Source organism: Stylophora pistillata, chromosome 7 (assembly GCF_964205215.1).
Source record: "Stylophora pistillata chromosome 7, jaStyPist1.2, whole genome shotgun sequence".
Classification (NCBI taxonomy): domain Eukaryota; kingdom Metazoa; phylum Cnidaria; class Anthozoa; order Scleractinia; family Pocilloporidae; genus Stylophora; species Stylophora pistillata.
The window spans coordinates 18586750-18604815 of record NC_142525.1 but is presented as its reverse complement, the minus strand read 5'-3'; the positions used below and the strand labels follow the sequence as shown (position 1 = coordinate 18604815).

Genomic DNA, 18066 nt, shown 5'->3' with positions numbered 1-18066 from the left:
ATGGTCGCAGATATCTGGTTAATTTTGAAGTTCTCCCAGGCTCCCCTACTCCAATTCTTGGCAACAAAGCTATTCCGCAAATGGAGCTGATCAAAGTGCTAGGAGAGAACATTAAAAGTGTAAATGTAGAGCAGACAGTAGTAACCAAAGAATCACTTTTGAAACAGTATCCACAAGTATTTGAAGGCATTGGATGTATGCCAGGCAACTATCACCTAACTGTTGACTCATCTCTGAAGCCTGTAGTACACCCTCCACGGAAGGTGCCCCTGTCTATGAAAGGAAAGGTAGAGGCAGAACTCCAACAACTGACTGAGTTAGAGATTATCGAGCCCATATCTAAACCTACCCAGTGGGTTTCAAGCATGGTAACTGCACCAAAGCCAAATGGAGATATCCGAATCTGCCTAGATCCAAAGGATCTAAACAGTGCTCTGCAACGAAGCCACTACCCGATACCAACTATGGATGATATACTAGGCTAAATATATCATCCAACTATGGATGATATACTTTGGCTAAACAAGGCCAAAGTTTTTAGTACAGTTGACTTGAAGTGTGGTTTCTGGCAGGTTTGGCTGGACAATGAAAGTGCCGACCTGACCACATTCAACACCCCTTCAGGCAGATATTGATGGCTACGGATGCCATTCGGTATCATCTGTACCAAAAGAATTTCAAAGGCGACAGCATGAAGCGGTTGAAGGTCTACCTGGTGTGATATCAGTGCATGATGATATCCTAATTTATGGAGAGGGTGATACAGAGCATGAAGTGGTGGTTGACCATGACAAAAACATGCGAGCTCTAATGGAAAGATGTAAAGAGCAAAACATCGCACTTAATAAAGATAAGATCCAGCTTATGAAATCTGAAGTGCGCTTCCTAGGCCATCTACTAACTGCCATTGGAGTACAGGCAGACCCTGAGAAAATTCGTGCCATTACTGAGAAGCCCAAACCTACAGATATCAAAGGTGTGCAGCGATTCCTAGGCCTTGTTAACTATACAAGTAAGTTCTTGCCCAAACTGAGTGAAGTGTCTGAGCCCCTACGCCAATTGACATTGAAGGAAACCAAGTGGTGCAGGCTTGAGGCCCATGACAGAGTTTTCCAAGAGATCAAGCTGCTTGTCACCAACTCCCCAGTACTGCGATACTACAACCCTGAAGAAGAACTGACCCTACAGTGTGATGCTTCAGACAAAGGCTTGGGTGCTGCACTTCTGCAGCAAGGACAACCCATAGCTTTTGCAAGGCGGGCTTTAACAGCATGTGAGATGGGATATGCGCCTATTGAGAAAGAGCTACTGGCTGTTGTTTATGGGATGGAACGATTCCACTATTACACCTATGTTCGAAAGGTGGTAGTTAACTCTGACCACAAACCTCTGGAGTCAATTGTAAGGAAACCTCTATACATGGCACCAAAGAGACTGCAGCGAATGTCGCTTCGGCTTCATGAATATGACGTAAATCTAAGGTATCTGAAAGGGACTGAGATGTTTTTAGCCAACACCTTGAGTAGAGCCTACCTTACCGAGGAAGTTCCGAGTGCCTTTACAGAAGAACTTACAATGATCAATGCCACTAACTTTGGATACCTAACTGCCTTGTGTCTAGAAGATATAGCTGAACACTCCAAGAAAGACCCTGTACTCGTAGAACTGGAAGAATGATTTGTAGCGGATGGCCAGCAAAGAGAGATGACGTAGAGCCATCACTAAGACCATACTTCAACTTTCCTAATGAGCTTGCTGCAGAACAAGGTGTTATTTATAGAGGAGAAAGAGTTGTCGTTCCCCTCAAACTGAGGAAAGACATGATTAAGCGAATGCACTCGTCACACATCAGCATAGAGGGGTGCCTCAGGAGGGCCCAAGTCTCTCTGTACTAGCCTGGAATGGATGCACAGGTAAAGGACTACATACAGTCCTGTGAAACATGCCTTTCCACTGGTTCCAAACAGCAAAAGGAAACAATGATACCTCACGAAGTTAAGGACCACCTAAAGTTGGTCTTGATCTCTTCGACTTTAATCAATGAACATACCTAGTGACTGTTGATTATTACTCAGATTTCTTTGAGATAGACTACCTCCAAGGCACAACCTCAAGGGATGTCATCCATAAGGTAAAGGCACACTTTGCATGCCATGGCATACCAGACACAGTCATGTCGGACAACGGCCCCCAGTTTTCATCAGAGGAGTTAAAAAACTTCAGTAACAGATGGGGCTTCAAACACATCACATCCTCTCCTAAACATCCGCAAAGTAATGGAATGTCAGAAAGCGCAGTGAAGACAGCTAAACGTCTAGTAAAACGTGCACTGTTCCCACATGAGGATGCTTATCTTTCCCTGCTCAACTTGAGGAATACACCTACACAGGGGATGACTACAAGCCCTGCTGAGAGGATACTAAACCGTCGGACAAAGACACTCTTGCCTACATCTCAGAAGCTCTTGCAGCCAAAACTAAACCATTCTGTACCCCAAGAAAGAAGTATGATCAAAGATAAGCAAATAAAGTACTACAAGGCTAAGGCCAAAGACCTTCCACCACTAACCACCGGACAGACAGTGATGATAGAACCTGACAGCAAAAGGCAGCTGTGGTGCAAGGCAACAGTAGTTGGCTGGAGCAACAACAGACCCAGATCCTATGACGTAGGAACTGATACTGGGCGGGTACTGAGCCGAAATCGTAGACACCTTAAGCTAACCCCACTTAGCACACCTCAAGATGAAGAGGATGAACAAGGCTCACCAGATGCAGAAGGTGAACAGGAACATACACAGCTTACCAAAGGAGTTGTTTCTCCAGAAGGTCAGGACACCCCATTTCTAACACGGTTAGGAAGGGCAAGCAAGAGATCCTCTTACCTTAAAGACTATGTGGTTTAGAATAAGAACATTTATGGTCATTCGTTTCTGTTGTTTTACAGGCTATTGGACAATAAGCTTGTTTAAAAAAACAAAAAACAAAAAAAGGGCATGTAACAATGTATGGTATTATTGGCAACCGCTGACAAGTTGGCGGGCTCGATATACGTAGTTTGTACATTCTACATGTTGGCTGACATTAAAGGTTGTTATATTCAATCTTGCTCAATCCTGAGCTTTCAAGATCCTTACACTCGCTACTAAAGACTACTTTTAAAGCACTGTATTCTGATAACTGGCCCTCCCATTCAAATTTGCAAGTCGTAAAACCTGTTAGGCATCTCTGTTCCAGTGTTGCTCCAAGGCTTTATGTTCCATTTGTACAAGGCACCTCTCAGCATTCAGCAGCCATGATTTTTAACGAATTGCCAGCAAATATAAGGAATTGCAGAGATTATAAAGAATACTGCAGGCTCTACAAGGCGCTCTTAAAGGCGCGCGCTTTGTCTTCCTTGTAAAGATATAGAAACAACCACCACCACCAACCAATATATTCTGCATATTTTACTTTCATGTATAGTTTTTATTACAATTTAGTTAGTCATTATAATTTAGTTTTAATATTAAATTTTAGTATCGTAGGCCTTCACAGATGAAGAGCCACATCCTTTTATGTGGATATACTGTGAATAAACCATTATTATTATTATTATTATTATTATTATTATTATTATTATTATTTATATACTGGGAACATTCTGAGATCTCAGAAACAAACTTTCCCTCTTTGGAATCAAATGATATGAAGTAGATGGAGATGAGAGTGATCCTCTCAGTTGTGAACACAACTTAAGCAGCTGTAAAAAATTACACCTAAATATTTTTCCTTCTGGCTTTCTGTTTCCTGGTGTGGTGTCTAAGTTGCACTGAAAGATGAGGAAATTTATAAACAAGACAATCCTTGAACACAGAGTGGAGTTCTATTCACATATGGGCTTCTTGACCTTGTTGGAATCTGGTCACAGCTGGGCATTAACACTTAAGTGGAATTGTAGCATACCAGTAAAAGGGGTGGAGTTACCTCTGGAAAGGCAATGAAGCCAACATTTTGGGTTGTTTCTCTGCCTAGGATACGATAACCTTATAATAAGTATTAGTCACGTAATTGGCAAGTCGCCATCCATGGCTGTCATCTGTCACTAGTATGAATTATAATATGCATGCTCCTAGGTTGGTTACAGGGGATTCTCCATATCCAAATATCTGCACAGGGGTAAGGGTAAGTCCTTTGTCTCCGATTAAATAAGGACTTGTGAAGATACAGAGGCTTCATGTTGCATCCTGCACCTGTATCAATCTTGCATTCAATCTGATAACTGGGTACTCCATTTGCAGTACTTAACCAAAGAGGTTTCATGTGTTTACTTGAAGTGTCATTAATACTCTTCACATGAAAGGTCTGAAGATGGTACAACATTTTGGGTTGGTCTCTTTGTGGCTCATGTAAACCAAACATTCCATGGTAGTCAAACCAAACATTCCATGGTAGTCCTGTACAGTATTATGAAATGAGGTCTTTGTAAACTATGTACTTGAACCTGCCTTGGTTCACAAGTTGTACCATGTTTGCTCCTTTTGCTCTTGCAGCACTTTTTGTAATGCCCTTTCTTTTCACACTTGTGACAATAACATCCTTGGCTGGACATTGGGATCTGGGGTGGGTAGGCTTGGCTCTACAACAAAAACAGCTTAGTCTTTTAGTCTCAACAGGGTCTTTACCTTTAGACAGCTTCCCTTGATTTGACCATTCTGTTGATTTCTGTCCTTTTTCATGCTTTGTTTGCATTTTGTGAATCTGTGCTGATCCTAATGCTGTATTGCAGTTGTTGCTGCACTGAGGGTCTGCATAATTGATTTTTGGCAATCGCTGTTGTATGTGCGAGTTGCAATTTTGATCACTCCTGGGGTGGTTAGCAAGTGCTAGTCTACTTCCAAGCATTTCTGATACACTTTTGGATCCCTTAGACCGAGGAGTATAGCATTCCTGAGAGCCATGTCCTTTGTATCTTCCGTCTGGTCATCCACATGCATAAGTGGTCTGTCTGCACTTTTCTATGTACTCTGGTAATTCCACATTGCCTTGAGTGAGTACTTTGTACTGCAAGGCAGCAGCTGGCTTGCTCCCTTTGGGTTTGCATTGCTCCTCCACCTTTGCGAGATGCATGTTCCATTTCTTACAATCATCTGCTGGAATTGTTGGCTTGTCCAAAATATTTTGACTTGCTCACCTGACCACTGATAAATGCACAAACAAACTCTGGGTCTGCTTTGGTCATTACAAGACCTCTACATAATATTGGGACCTTCTTTTTCCATTCTAGGAAATGGTTGTGAAGTTTTCCATTGTTTGACCAATCTAAGATTGCTCTTAACAGCATGTTTCTTCATGACTGGTGAGTTACCTGCACTGTACTATTAGGAAATTTCTAGGCAAGATTATCCTTCCTGAACAGAGAGTGAACTTTTATTCTGCAATACAAGAGCTTTTTTTTTTACTCGCGCACACACACCATGAACACATCTATTTTTAAAACAAGAACTGCATATAATCATAATGACCGAACAAAGGACATTGCATCTGGGGAATAACCTTATTATGCCAAAGGCATGTTACAACACTTTACTTTCACTACTGCTTAAGAAGTGTTCACAACTGTGATGATCACTCTCATCTTAATTAATCAGCAGTTTGAATATAAGATATTGAATTATTCATAGTTGTTGATATGGGAAGCTCGCATTCTTTCTGCTGCTTAAATCACCAGGTAAAATTATCAATGTGACAAACTATTTCAATGGGTGAAAACCTATACCATGCTCAAAATAGGAAACCTTTTATTCTCTTATTACACCTGAATAGTGTAAAAAGGAATTCTCTCCTGATTTGTGCAAGCCTTGCAGGGTATCAGTTGTGAAAACAATTAGGTATTGGACTTGGTAGCAATACATGGTGCAATAAGGTGATATGAAAAAGATACATATGTGGCAGCAATACCATGGTGTAATATGATAAGTCAAGATAATGAGGATAAAAATGAATATGGCAGCAATAATACATGGTGTAATGAGGTGATGAGGAAAAGAAATGTGTGTGGTAGCAATACATTGTGTAACAAGGTTAAGCATGGCAAAAATGTATGTGCAGGCAGCAAAACACGATGTACCGGTAATAAGGTAATAAGGTTATAAAAGCATTAATACATGATGTAATAACTAAAGGAGAAAAGGAGAAAAAAGAAGCATGTGGCAGAAATACATGGTGTTATAAGATAACATAATATGGAGAAAAAAGATTATGTGGTAGCAATACATTGTGTAATAAGGAAACAAGGAAAAAATGTATGGGTGCAATATAATTATATGGTGTAATGGATGTGGCAGCAATACATGGTGTAATAAGATAATAAGGAAAAAATCTACCCTATTTGATAGCAATACATGGTGTAATAAGCTAATCAGACACTCGAATTGTGAGGGAAATATTTCCTTTAGTTTATCAAAGATTTTGCTTCACAAGAATACAACAAAAGTGACACAACTTTCTAAAGCTATAGGTGAATTGTTGCCTATCTATTCTTGTTCTAGAGGATGATGAAAAGGGGAAACTGTAGAATATTTATGTATTGACTGAGTGGTAGAGCCACACAGTCATGAACTACCGTACACACTCATGCAAGGAGGGAAGTCAATGCTTGATTACTGAAAGCAAAATACATTCCTGTCTGGCCCCACCTGACTTAACTCAGTCAATAATATTTTATCATATGGCCACTTAAAAATTTTTTTCAACCTAAATAGGTTGCAATATAGGGGTGCACACTAGACAATGACAAAAGAGATTCTATACAATAACACTTCACACTTAACAACTGCAATAATTTGTAGAAGCCATTTTACTATTGAATAATGGTAACCCTAAAAGTGCAAAAATTGTCATGAAAGCATTCTTACCAATGGAAAACAGATTTAGCTACATTAAGTTTTAGTGACTGTACAATAACCTATTGATTAAAACTAACAAAAAATAAATTTTTTCCTTTTCCAACGTTAATGGCAGGGAGGTGATTTCATGTCAGATGTTTGGGGCTAATTTCTTCCATTCACACCCAGTAACTGTGACGTCCTTATAGTTATTTTAAGTAATATCTTAGTTTTAAGATTCTTACTTGTTATAATCAAGCACCAGAGCGGTCAGATTGCTCATACATATGGACCTACAAACAAAAAAAAATTAAAGTAATTTTAAGTACTCTTTACATGTTTATTGTGTTTATCTGCCAAACAGATAAAAATCTCGAATATAAGGTAGCTGTTCTTACGAGACACCAACACTGCATGCATACACCTTACTCAATGGTTTAACACCTAAAGGATGACATTTTGGGAGTTGTATAGTTTTTTACATTGCCCCTACAGGTCTTGCAAGTGTATGAACTTTAAGCAATATTTCCTTAAAGGAATTATTTATTCCACAAATACTTCATTTCTCGTATTTTGGCCCCAAGTTTTCAAAGTACATGCTATAGCTCTAACTAAGCATCGAATGGGTGGAATAGGGCCTGCATGAAATAAGAAAACATGCAAATTAATTGAATTGTTTTTTATAACTAAAAAAAATAATTGATGCACTCCTTTATTTTAACACTCAAGCCTAAAAAAGTAATTAAAAAAATGGTAAAAATGCATAATGGTGGAATAATGAATAATGTTTAAGTTGGTCGAAAGTTGCAGTATCACTTCGTAAGAACTGCAAGTAGAATAATGTAAGTAGCATAAGTTCTATTGTAAGTAATTGGATCTTAAGTAAGTATCCTTGATGTAGGTAATGTAAGTATCCTATTTTTGTTTTAAGTAGTGGATGTTCCTTGTATGGTTATTATAATAATAAAAAAAATAATAATAAGTAGGCTGAAAGTCATCTTGCCCAGACTTGTGTCACCCGCCATAACTAAAGATTTGTTGCCCACAATTTTATGATACCAGTATGTCACCAGAAATCCTAAGTTATATAATGTTACCTGAGCCCTTTCTGTGAGCTAATAAAAGAGACAGACTGTAAATGGGCAATAAAGTTAAGAAACATATAAATAATATAAATTATGGCTGTATGCTACATTAATTCATTTGATTAACATAAAGGTAAAATGATAGTTAAAAATCAATAATTATATATTGAACTTTCACAAATAAATCCTTCATTGGTACTTATCTGTACTTATGATAAATTTTTTATTGATTCTCCACCCTGGAGTAGCAGCTTAATGCAATTTGTGAAATAAAATTAGGAAACAAACAAAATGAAAAACTACATGCAGTTTGCAAAATAGAAATCTGTAAAAAAAGAGTTGTCTAAAACTTGAAATTAAAGGACTTGCATCAGTTCTATCTTTCCAGCAAACTTGACATTTTACCTAGAAACATGGAGCAGCATTTTCCGGGTGTATTTTGCATCAGGAAAGTGTCATGTCACCCATTGAAATTATTCATCAACAATAATGTAGGTCATAATGCTTATACCTTATATAATGCCACAACCACAGCTCCAATGGTTTCTTGGAAAAACAGATTAAGGATCACCGGATCACCGGATCAAAGATCATGGATCAGTTCAAAATAGATCAAATAAATTAAATAAATTAATAGGCATGATTGATTGCTCATCTATGTGACTCAGTCAAGATCTCCCTATGCTAAAGTGAAAATAAGAGAAAATACTAAAAGCTAAAAAAGCCATACCACTATGTGGAAGTGTCAATTTTTGCCTACTGACTCTTAGGACTGCTATTGAAGACTGACAGCTACAGAGCGGGGTTACTTGTGCATATGCTATATTCACATGAAATTTTTAAATTATCCTGAGTGTCAGTAGGTGATTGCCTCTCTGACTTCCGGTGCAATTTCAAAACACAAAGCTGCTTTTGGCGACTGCTGGAGTGAACCACAAATTTTCAGCTGCTTTAACTCCATCTCTTCAAATTTTTTACTGACCTCGTATCCTTAAAGGAAAAGCAGATGGAATGCATCTGAAGAATCACTTGCTCAGAAGACGTTTTAGTCATTTTGGCAATGAGATTTCATGCATGATTCGGAAAGTGATAAAATTGTATCACCCCACTGCACTGAGTTGATGTTGTGAGTCCCCTGGAGCACAGGCAGCCCAAGCTCACTACTAGAAAAGCAGACACGACTCTTACAGTGTTGCACAACGTTTTATATTTATAAAGGTTTGGCCTGAGACGCTGGTAATCAACAAAGAAAACAACAAGGCAATAAAGTAAGTCCATTTCATTTCAAAACAATTAAGACATTTTTCCTCTCAGTTAAGGCAAACCAGTAACATTCCATACAAACCTTAAGTTTATAAATATAAAATGTTGTGCAACACTGTAAGAGTCTCATCCGCTTTTCTAGTAGTGAGCTTGGGCTTCCTGTGCCTGGAGTATACATGGAGGTAACAGGTCCAAAATCTCATGAACACAGGTCCAAAATCTCATGAACACACACTGGGAAATTGAAGCAGTTCTTGGTCTTACATGATTTTTTTTTTTTTAAGAATTAGTATCTGACGACTAACAAGGAATAAATGTTTTTTTCTTTCTTCTGTCACTAGTAAGCACTGTCAGCAGGCAGAAAATTTAGTCCCACACTTCTGATCACTTCTGACAAAATAAAGGACCTTGACATTTGCCAATTCTGTTTCTTGATAGCTTTAACAAAGAGAACCCTTTTTTTATCATTCAAACAAACCTTTCTTCTACACTGAAACATTTGTAGACATGGCCAATAGACAACTAAATCGCCATTATTTTCCTATTCTTTGCATTTTCCCCCAAGCATTAGTGGATCTAACAAATAGTTCCCAGGTGTTCTCTTTGACGTTGAGCTGCATATTTCATCTGCTCGCGAAAAAGTGGTTACAAAAAAGTCACATTGACGAGTTTACAGACAACAGACAACTGGCTGCGAGTCATTCGCACGTCTGAGTGAAAGTCTGTGATATGTCTTTGTTTGCAGCACTGAGGTTTGAAATAACTCCTGTGGCTATTATCTTTCTAACTCGTGCACTGTGTTTCCTGAAACTACTGTGAAAATGGATTTGTTGTCATCTCCCACCAGTGACAGTGAAAATCCTAATTCATATGCTGATGTGGTGAAAAGAAATTTGAAGAGATGAAGTTAAAGCAGCTGAAAATTTGCTGTTCACTCTGGCAGTTGCCAAAAGTGGCTTCGTGTTTTGAAATTGCACCAGAAGTCAGAGATGCAATCACCTACTGACACTCAGGATAGATTTAATGTGAATATAGCATATGCACAAGTAAACCTGCTCTGTAGCTGTCAGTCTTCAATAGCAGTCCTAACAGTTGGTAGGCAAAAATTGACACTTCGACAAAGTTATATGGCTTTTTCAGTATTTAGTATATTTTGTCTTACAATTTTCACTTTAGCATAGGGGAGATCTTGACTTAGTCACGTAGATGAGCAATCAATCATGCCTATTAATTTATTTGATTTATTTTGAACTAATCCTGGATCCTAGATCCTAGATCCTAGATCCTAGATCCTTGATCCGTTGATCCTTGATCCGGTTTTTCCAGGAAACTCAGCTCCAAATTACATTTCAAATTACATTCTCGATTTGCAAATTACAGATTTCTGCTTCACAAAGTACCAATTTCTGTTTTGCAAATGACAGAATTCAATGCAAATCATTAACTGATTTCTATTTCATAAATTACAGATTTCCATTTCACAGAACATTAACAGATTTCATGTAAATAGTCCATTTTACAGTTGGGTGCTTGGTTGCCAAGCCTTTGAACAGAAGTGATGCTAAGGGTGACCTTGTTATGATACAGAGGTTGCTCAGCTTTTCAAATGTAGATTTCTTTATTATCATGCTAATTAGATACTGGTCTCTAGCCCAAGAAGGTCACCTTCAGCCTCACTCCAAATAAAAGGCTTGGCAACTAAGTGCAAAACTGTAAAACGGCCTATTACAGATTTTCATTTTGTTTTGTTTCACAATTACACATGCTAACATGTAGGTCATTCATCATGATATCTATGGGTGAATATTCAAATTAATTACCTTACTAGCCTGTCTACTCCATAGCTGTTGATACTACACTCCAAAAGTTCCAGGTATTGAATGGGATATATAGATTGCTCCAAAAGCAATGCCTGAATATGAAGTAGAAGCAATTGCAGTGTTACATTCACATTTGAGATAATAAATACCCTTGACTTGGAAGAATTTTGAATCTTTAACTCTATATGCTTACTCAAAAACATGTATAGCTGATCCAAATCCACAATTACTAAAAGAAGGAATGACCTAAAACCACCTACAACCATCTAAAACCTACCACCTACCACCTACCACCATCTAAAACCACCTACAACCACCTTCAGAAGACTATTGTGTGACAATTTGTGACAATGTAAATGCACACCCGAAATGTTGTCGCATGTCTCGCATTTCATGACCAGGCAAAACCACAGGGAGCCCAGACAAGTGACGTTGGTCTGGTTGTTTATTCAAAATATAAAGGAATGTATGGGAGAATATTGAAGAGTCTTATTATCGTAAAGTTATATCATGAAATGTCTGAGTTAAAGCTCAAAATAAATGTAAACCTACCTCACTTGCAGTGTATTATCGTTTCTGTGGCTCTAAATAGCGAATTTGAGCGATTTGGCGGGTTTTGGGTCTTATAGTAACAAAACAACACAAAACCCACCAAATCGCTCAAATTCGCCATTTAGAGCCACGCAGAAACAACAATACACGGCAAGTGAGGTAGGTTTACATTTATTTTGAGCTTCAACTCAGACATTTCATGATTTAAGTTTCCAATAATAAGACTCTTCAATATTCTCCCACACATTCCTTTATATTTTGAATAAACAACCAGACTCGTCGCTTGTCTGGGCTCCCTGTGGGAAAACAAGAGAATTTTTTTACATGTAGTTACTAAAACAAGGAATGACCTACAGTGAGCTACTGTAAGATCCCTGCAATGAAGTAAACGAAGATTTTAGAAAAAAGGCAAAAAAAAAAAAAAAGGAGACATGTACACGTGCATTAATTTAACGTAACGTGTCTGATAACAGAATTTCTAGCTTGGAGATAAATTTACAGTGTATTATAATAAGACATGTCTAATGACGATAATGATAAAAAAAATGCAAAAAACCTTTGGCTTAAGATGTCTTTGAGGGTCTTATATAACAAGCCTCCCAGAATATCATGAGGCTATCAGTTGTATTTGGCCTGTCAACACCTTTTACTCATTGGTATTTTCATATCAAAACCATTAATAAGGTCACATATCACAGCGCTGCGAGACTATGAGACGTATTTGGCCTGCCAACACCTTTAACTCATTGATATTTTTAGACATCGAAAAAAAAAAGACATCACACCATCATGGGGCTAGAAAGTCACGCAAGCCATGCCACAATTTTTCGTAACACTCATAATAGCTCCCTGTAGGTCATTGTAGGTCATTGTAGGTCATTGTAAATCATTGTAGATCATTTTAGGTCATTCCTTGTTCCCACGGTAGCTCATTGTAGGTCATTGTTGGTCATTCCTTGTTTTAGTAACTACGTGTAAAAAATTCTCTTGGTGTTTTTCGTTGGTCATGACATGCGACACATCCGACAACATTTCCGGTGTGCATTTAAATTGTCACAAATTGTCACACAATAGTATTCTGAAGGTGGTTGTAAGTGGTTGTAGGTGGTTTTAGGTGATTTTAGATGGTTTTAGGTGGTGGTTGGGGGTGGTTTTAGATGGTTGTAGGTGGTTTTAGGTCATTCCTTCTTTTAGTAATTACGGATCCAAATCACCTTCAGTTCTTATGGACCAAAGATAAACTAAGTAAACTTCAAAAGAGAAGGATGTTATCTGTATTCTGTCACAAGCGTGAGACAAAGGAAAAACTAGACTTATCATTGGGAATTGTGCTTGAACAGACCTTTGGATTCATTGCATCCATGATCTACCACTGAACTTCAGAGAACATTACAGTGAGCTTAAATTACTGCCTACAGGTATAATTATGTGTGACATGCATCCCGCATGCACTTCTAGGATAAGCAATGTTGAAATGGTCGGGTGAGTAAAAAGTGTAACAATAGTGGCAACACTTTTCTTGGTTGAGGTTGAATTAAGAAAGATGTCGATATTTCCGGTAACATGCAAGCATGCAGTCACAAAGAAAACAGGAAATTTAGCAAAGAAGAGAGTTAAAACTCATTTCATCTTCTCTGCTTCAATGAACTTTTCCTAACCATTAGGACCTAGCTTTTTATAATATCTGTGGGTTTGAATAGATTCCAACCCTTGGGGATAAAAGAATTTAAGAATCTGTCTGAAAATTTTCATAAATGAATTTGTGAATAAAGAGAGAGGTTATGTGAAATAAGACACACAGACATAACAATACATCCATTTAAAGCCTTAAATTAGAGGAGCTTCAGAGAGAGCAAACTTGGATATACTAAGATGCAGGATTGCACAATATTGAAATATCAAACCAACTGTGAGATGTTGATGCTGTAATGATATTTTGTATTTAATGACCTTTGATTTATCTTTGATATTCCACATCATGGTGATATTTTGATATTATCATCGTGACATTTTGTTTTTAAAAGTATAAAGCTATGATGGATCAAAATATCAAATCAACTGGGAGATTTTGAGATTTTGATATTATCATGATATTTTTATACTATCATATGATCTTTGACATATTTTTGTTATACCATCTCATGGTGATATTTTGATATTATCTCGATAAATTATGAGATTCCTAATAACTAAAGTTTTTGATAAGCAATTAAGGATAAAAACCAGCGATATTATGTACCTTCACACGTACTTTTTCTATATAATGAACTCACGAAATGTATTTATTTGAATTTGAGAATGATGGCATGGAGCTGTCGAAACATCATTCTCTATTGTCGCTGGTTTTTATCCTTAGTTATGAGATTTAAGAATAAAAACAATTATCATCACTAATGTGTGCTACCTCCTTCTTTAATTGTGTGGTGTGTCAGTCCTCAAGTTGTATTTCATTTTCTTGCAATTTGATTCGTTACTTCAAACAAACCTTGAAATCTGATTGGTTGTCATGTTTTAGAAAAGCTTCCTCATTGGCTGGTAATATGATGCAATTTAGAACCAAAATTATTGAGAGCCAATCAGATTGCAAGAATCTCAAATGTGGAGTAATATATCAAAACCAGTGCAAGTGTTTCATCAGGGGTTCCAAAGACCAAAAAACAGATGGAAGCATGAGGGAGCAGGCTGAGTGCTTTTATTGTTTAGAGGTGTTTGGAACCTCTATTGAAACCAGAACATTGAACAAACCAGTGTAGCAATATCCTCGTGTTTCATAGGTACATCCCAGATATATATCTCTTTGACATGAACATATCGAGTACTCCTTATAGCTGCCACAAGTGGTGAAACTTTTACAGGTATTTCATCAGTTGGACCTGGGGTTAAAATAAACTGTTGACAAATGAGAAAAGCAAGTCAATAGGGCAGGATTCATGCTTTACATAGAGGGGGAGCAATGATGATATCTAACTTTCATTGTTACAATTAAAAAAAAAGCACTAAGGAATAAAGGGAATTTTTTCTGAATCCTCCCACTCCTTTAATTCCTAGTGAGATACAACACAAAGCATTGTCAAGTTATCACTTTTTTGATATTAAAATAATTGTTAGCATAATTATTATCAAGAGGTATTTTGCTTGCACTAATCAGATCAGAGCATTGTACCAATTACAGGGGTATCGAATGGTCTTTGTGAGCATTTGCGAGGATGCGAGCAGTTGTCATATTTTTTTTTGCCAGCAGCAGGCACTTTAGAAAATACAGATGGCGAGCAGTGAGCACTTTTATTAGAAAAATACAGATGGCGAGCAGCAAGCACTTCAAGTACTTCATAAATTTTCCACAAGCCGGAATCTCTCTTTTATTAATAGGATATGTTGTTTTGCACCAAGTGATAGCTAATAATCTGGCTGACACTTCCAAAACAGAGCAATAGGTGGAAAGCTAGGGCAGTTCAACCAGTCCCAGCATCTTACAGCCAACTGTGCCCTACTTGATGCCAAATTACATCACATACCTCCACATGAGTCTGTCAGGGTGGATGCTCAAGAACTTCACGAGCTCTCAAGGAGACGTACTAGATCCAAAGCCCATGATCTAAAATTTTCTATCTTTTTCTAACCTGACACTAAAATAGATGGTATGTTTTTTGGTTTATAGTTCTTATGAAATGTAAATAATGTGACATTTGGTCTAACAAGCATTTTGGGCTTCAGTTTCGATGAACGGCAAACTGGTTTCCCACTGATTGACTGAAAAAGATTCAATGCAATGAAGTTTTATCTATTTGGAGGCTTCTAGAATCTAATCAATTACAGCTGTACAAATCTGGCAAGCTCTAGTAGTAGCTCTGAAGGTCAAATAATACTTAAGTGTAGACTATTTCTCTAGATTACTTTCTACCTTCGCGGGTGCCTTTCGAGAAGAATTCTTACATTTCATGTTTCCGCATGACATGAAAACACTAAGTTTCTAAACATGTCTCCTCATTTGGCTAGGCCTTTAATTTTAAACTTGATCAAAATGATTAAAGCAACATTTCATTAAAGAATTTCCAGTAAAGCCCAAACGACTGAGGGCTGTTATCAATGTTGTTTTGTTTAATCAGGTTTCATATGCCACCGTTTGGCATCAGATCTTAATAGTTATTATTAATAGTGGCTAGGAAGCTTCCAAGGTTGAAAAAACTGCTACAAAATGCGATCCAAGTACACTTACAGTTTCAAAATATTATGACTCCATCCATTTTATTTCCCATTGCACACTGGAAAATCCATCATGTCTACAAACCTTGATAATTTGCTCAAATAAAATTTTTGGAATTTAGATCAACAAAGGTTCGCAAGTAATGTTGTCTCCACAGGAGATTATGTCAAGCTTCCTATCAGAATTTCCTGGTAAACAGATTGTGTTACAGTCTCATTTTCTTGTTCAAGCGAAAGCCTCCCGGTTAGCTCAATGGATAGAGCGCTGGACTGTTGAGCGGGAGGTCGAGGGTTCGAGCCCCCGCCGGACCAACACTCACTCAGGGTCTTAAAATAATTGAGAAGAATTTGCTGCCTTTCTATAACATCAAGAAATGGTTAGATATTCTTACTAGTCTTCTCGGATAGGGACGAATAAATGGAGGTCCAGTCTCCTGCAGGGTTGGGGTAGGAGGCATTAATTTCCCACACACGAGATTACTGTGTGATGGATATCCTCCCCTGGGGTGAGATGGGTGCATGGGTTTATTGGGCCCGCAGTAACTGGCACAAGCTGTTGTGGGGTCCCTGCCGGTTGGCAAAGCAAAATAAATCTAAATCTAAATCAGAAGGTTTAAAGTGCCACTACTACGAAAATTTTTGTCTCTGGTTTTGACATTTTTTAGCGCCATGCAATAGTTTTTAGGTCGATGGAAGCGAAATACACCTTGATATAGCTGGCCGAAATTCACGAAAAATGCATCCGCCATTACTCAGCTCGCAACTGAGAGCCAGCGACTGAACTGAAAAGCGGTTTTACACATGAGTTGGCCTATGACATCATATGCGCACTTTCGTATCGTGCTTCGTGTGTTGTGAGAGATTCCACAGTGGAAATACTAGGCGTTTTATAAGATGTATTCTTCCTCGAATTCTTCTTCCAAATGGCATACAAATTTAGCCATGTTTTCTAGGTCAAGCTGTGCATATGACATCACTTCCGAAAGGCTTCAACTAGTGCCAACTCTTTTTGCCACACTCGGCCATTTTTGAATTGAGTAATGGCAGGCGACCAAAAACGAAAAACAAGGTTGAAATAATCATACTTCCCATGAGAATTTTGCGATTAAACTTGGCATGGCAAGTGTTTCTTACTTCTATAATTTGGATATATCAACAAAGTTGAAGTGGTAAATTGGCCACCGTAACCATTCCAAAAGCTGACGTTTCGAGCATTAGCCCTTCGTCGGAGCGAATAGAGGAATTGTGGGTTGTGTGTGCTTTTAAAGGCAGAGAATGGAGCTACGTTATTGGTGGGAACATGGCAACGAGAAAAACGTCAGCTTTTGGAATCGTTACAGTGGCCAATTTACCACTTCAACTTTGCTGATATATCCAAATTATTACATTACTCCCACCGACGCAGCCCCAAACAGTTTCTTTCGAAACTATCAGCCTTTACTCATTTCTTACTTCTAGTTTCCAGAAGTGAAAAGAAAAGGCAATGCGAAATTTTGATCATAGTGGCACTTTAAGTCATTGGGTAAAATATCCGAGAAACTTGTCAAAGAAACAACAATTGTAAGGCAAGCTTCAAGCAATGAAAGCGAGTCTACTGAGGGAAAAAGCAAAACCAGTATTAATTAACAGAAATGAAATCTCTTGGGTACTTGTTAATAACCTAAGAAACAAGTGAATAGATGAACGATCACATATTTGAACTGTGAAACTGTACCCCTCTCAAGCAGAAAGCCTGCAACAATGAAATATGATAAAGAATAAATCAATAAGCGAAATGCTTGTCATGGAGCTAAGCATTTTTCCAAGAATACATACTGCGCCTCCAAAACAGTTACAGGCTGAACTGTTGAAGAAAGACTGAAGCCGGAGGTAGGGATGTTTCAAACTTTTTGTTTTAACCGTATCATAACTGACTTATCATTTATGAATAAAAAATAGCTACAAAGCAGGATTAATGAAATTTTGAGCAATCAAGCACAATGTTAGCAAGAATACGAGCATGTGAGCAATTGCAAAAATTTTGCAAGCACAAGCAAATGAGCACCTGTGTGATTTTTGTGAGCAATTCGAGCAAAGGCCAAATTTTGTGAGCACTTGTGAATTGAATGGGACCATTCAATACCCCTAATTATATCATGAAATTAGGGTAACACGAAATGTTGCAGTGGAATCAACTCAACATTGATACACACTAAGAAAGACATAAACGAAAAATTGTGAGTTCATCTACCTGGCGTAATGGTTCATGACAACTTTGTTGGTACAGTTTGTCAAGGTG

General features: G+C 37.9%; 1 non-coding gene and 1 pseudogene across 1 annotated transcript in view; one reads left to right on the top strand and one right to left on the bottom strand.

Annotated features, from left to right (window-relative positions):
- The window catches only part of LOC148726961 (uncharacterized), a 5691-nt pseudogene extending 1906 nt beyond the window's left edge, over positions 1-3785 (top strand).
- The window catches only part of LOC111334634 (uncharacterized), a 38153-nt gene that overhangs the window by 18377 nt on the left and 1710 nt on the right, over positions 1-18066 (bottom strand). The window contains exons 3-5 of the transcript XR_015989128.1: positions 14331-14474; positions 11034-11125; positions 7111-7158 (exon numbers count right to left, since the gene is read on the bottom strand). This is a non-coding gene — a transcript (uncharacterized LOC111334634). The remainder of the gene's footprint in view (positions 1-7110; positions 7159-11033; positions 11126-14330; positions 14475-18066) is intronic.